General features: G+C 43.3%; 2 non-coding genes across 2 annotated transcripts; both read right to left on the reverse strand.

Annotated features, from left to right (window-relative positions):
• Positions 1 to 618: 618 nt before the first annotated feature.
• On the reverse strand, positions 619 to 690 carry Trnag-ucc (transfer RNA glycine (anticodon UCC)). The gene has a single exon. It is a non-coding gene; the product is annotated as a tRNA-Gly (tRNA).
• Positions 691 to 1,014: 324 nt separating this feature from the next.
• Trnag-ucc (transfer RNA glycine (anticodon UCC)) lies at positions 1,015 to 1,086 on the reverse strand. Its single transcript has one exon. It is a non-coding gene; the product is annotated as a tRNA-Gly (tRNA).
• Positions 1,087 to 3,326: the final 2,240 nt, after the last annotated feature.

Here is a 3,326-nt window from a genome sequence, read left to right on the forward strand (position 1 = left end):
TCCGTTGTCCCCAATTATCGCATAATTGTTCATGGAACACTTTTAAGAGACAACACTACAGGCAGCGACCCTCCGACCCAAGATGTAGCTTAGATATTATGTGGCAGAAACTTTTGTGGTTTGTCAGCATGGTGCCGAGGAAATTAACAATTTCATACAGCACGTCAACTCTCTACATGCATCCATGAAGTTCACCTTGGCAATAGAACCAAGGGGATATCCTTTTTTCTTGATACCAGGATCACGAGGACAGCACAGGGATTCATATCCCCACCAGGTTTATCGTCAACCTACTCACACGGACCGGTATATGAACTACCGTTTATATCACGGGCGTAAATCCGTACGGGGGGGGGGGGGGGGGGGTGATCGGCGTTAACCATCGCATACTAACACGAGTAAAAAGATAAGCACACGCGTATACGTGTGTAAGTGCATCAATGAAATGAAATAAAGCAAATGAAATGATAATATGGATATATTATATATATATATATATATATATATATATATATATATGTGAGATATGAGAAATGAGGAGAAATCGGTGCGTAGCTTTGACATCATTATTCCTCTTACTGTTCCTCTTTTTTGGAAAAGCGCAAGAGTTGAAAAATTGGTCTCCGCCGGGGATCGAACCCGGGTCTTTGGCATGGAACGCCAACGCCTTAACCGCTCGGCCACGGAGACGTCATAGCGATTCAGGCAGACCCAAGCTCGAATACCCGACGGACCAACCCTTCAACTCTTTATGCGCACGTTCCTTTTTGGGGCAGAGAGTTATGAATAACAACCAGCCGCGTGCCTCAGCTGGATCTGCAATGAGATTCACGTAGCGGTGAATTGGGATAGTGTTTTTGCGAAAGAAGACACCGCTACAACAGCTTTGTGGCTTCTCCTGAATAATTTGCATATGTGAGATATGAGAAATGAGGAGAAATCGGTGCGTAGCTTTGACATCATTATTCCTCTTACTGTTCCTCTTTTTTGGAAAAGCGCAAGAGTTGAAAAATTGGTCTCCGCCGGGGATCGAACCCGGGTCTTTGGCATGGAACGCCAACGCCTTAACCGCTCGGCCACGGAGACGTCATAGCGATTCAGGCAGACCCAAGCTCGAATACCCGACGGACCAACCCTTCAACTCTTTATGCGCACGTTCCTTTTTGGGGCAGAGAGTTATGAATAACAACCAGCCGCGTGCCTCAGCTGGATCTGCAATGAGATTCACGTAGCGGTGAATTGGGATAGTGTTTTTGCGAAAGAAGACACCGCTACAACAGCTTTGTGGCTTCTCCTGAATAATTTGCATATGTGAGATATGAGAAATGAGGAGAAATCGGTGCGTAGCTTTGACATCATTATTCCTCTTACTGTTCCTCTTTTTTGGAAAAGCGCAAGAGTTGAAAAATTGGTCTCCGCCGGGGATCGAACCCGGGTCTTTGGCATGGAACGCCAACGCCTTAACCGCTCGGCCACGGAGACGTCATAGCGATTCAGGCAGACCCAAGCTCGAATACCCGACGGACCAACCCTTCAACTCTTTATGCGCACGTTCCTTTTTGGGGCAGAGAGTTATGAATAACAACCAGCCGCGTGCCTCAGCTGGATCTGCAATGAGATTCACGTAGCGGTGAATTGGGATAGTGTTTTTGCGAAAGAAGACACCGCTACAACAGCTTTGTGGCTTCTCCTGAATAATTTGCACATGTGAGATATGAGAAATGAGGAGAAATCGGTGCGTAGCTTTGACATCATTATTCCTCTTACTGTTCCTCTTTTTTGGAAAAGCGCAAGAGTTGAAAAATTGGTCTCCGCCGGGGATCGAACCCGGGTCTTTGGCATGGAACGCCAACGCCTTGTGTGTATATATATATATATATATATATATACACACATATGTAGTACATACATAATTTCGTTATTTCCATCAGATTTCTGAGTTTTCTTGAATTAAGTCAATTAAGACAATCATCCACAGGGACGTCGACCCGTTTTAATGATGGGGGGCAGAAACTTGTGTTTGATATGTGCGAGGGAGCGGAGCGACCGAGCGACCAAGCGGGAGAGGGTGTGGAATATCCCCTCCGACACGAAAAGATTTGTGCATTTTTAGACTTGAAATTCAGATATCTGGTGCACACCTTTGATGAAACGTTCGATTTATAAAAAAAGCGAGAAAAATAGATATTGAGGAAGATGCGGGGGGGGGGGGGGGAAGGGGGCGATGTAGGATATCCGCACCCACACGAGGGAGATTTTTGCATTTTCAAACTGAAAATTCAGAGATGTGGTTTACCGATTTAGTGAAATATTCAATTTTAGTTTATATAGAAAAGTTACAAAATATTTATAAGGGGAAATGTGCGGGAGGGTGGGGGAAAGTATGCGAGGGGGATACTCCTCACACACGAAGAGATCTTAGCATTATCAGACTTGAAATTCAGAGATCTGGTGCAACCCTTCGGTGAAATATTCGATTTTTGTTTCTATATTAAAAGTAATACACACAGATTCAGGGAAATGTGCGGGGAGAGGTTTTGAAGAGGGATAGGCCCACTCCTACACGAGGGAGATATGCATTTTCAGACCTGAAATTAAGAGATATGGTGCTTACTTTTCGTCGGCGGTCATTTGAACCATTGTATATCCCGATTTTTTGGTCACATTTTCGATTTAGAGATTTTGAGTCATATCAATAGTGAACATTCAGTTACACATGTTGTGAAATTCTCAGTTTCTAATTTGATGTAATTTTTGTGTAAGTGTCACTTTTAAAGAGTCTTGTCATTTCATTTTTGTCTAAACATCACTTTTCCCCATAGGCACGAGTGTTAAAAAAAAAAAACGGCGATATTTCGTCCTCTCCTATAGACGACGGTTCGGATGACCACAAACACAGTGCGCGCGGTCAACCAAACGTCGTATATCTGGCGCATTGACTTTGCGCGTAATAATAGTGATATACGGTTGTTCGATGGCCGCAAGTACTTTGCGCGCGAGCAATGTAACTGTCGCATATATGGTAAAAGACAATTAAAGATCTTAACGCAAACCGAAAAGACATACGAAAAGCTCTCTTCCGATTTTTCGCGTAATTCCTAACAATAATAAATAACTCGATGAAAATATCACACGTAAGAGTAAGAATTAAAGTCTGACGTATTACAAAAATATGTCACACCAGACATCAAAGTGCTGCAATCATGATTGTAATTGAGAGGACTGGCGCACACTTTTAATGAAACGTTTGATGCTTTTTTCTGTCAAAAAAGGAAGAAAAATAGATATTCAGGAAGATGTGCGGGGAGGATATCTGTTCGGTGTAA

This window comes from Diadema antillarum, unplaced genomic scaffold (assembly GCF_040938485.1).
Source record: "Diadema antillarum isolate AM-2024a unplaced genomic scaffold, OU_Dant_1.0 seq00000452_RagTag, whole genome shotgun sequence".
In the NCBI taxonomy this organism is placed as follows: domain Eukaryota; kingdom Metazoa; phylum Echinodermata; class Echinoidea; order Diadematoida; family Diadematidae; genus Diadema; species Diadema antillarum.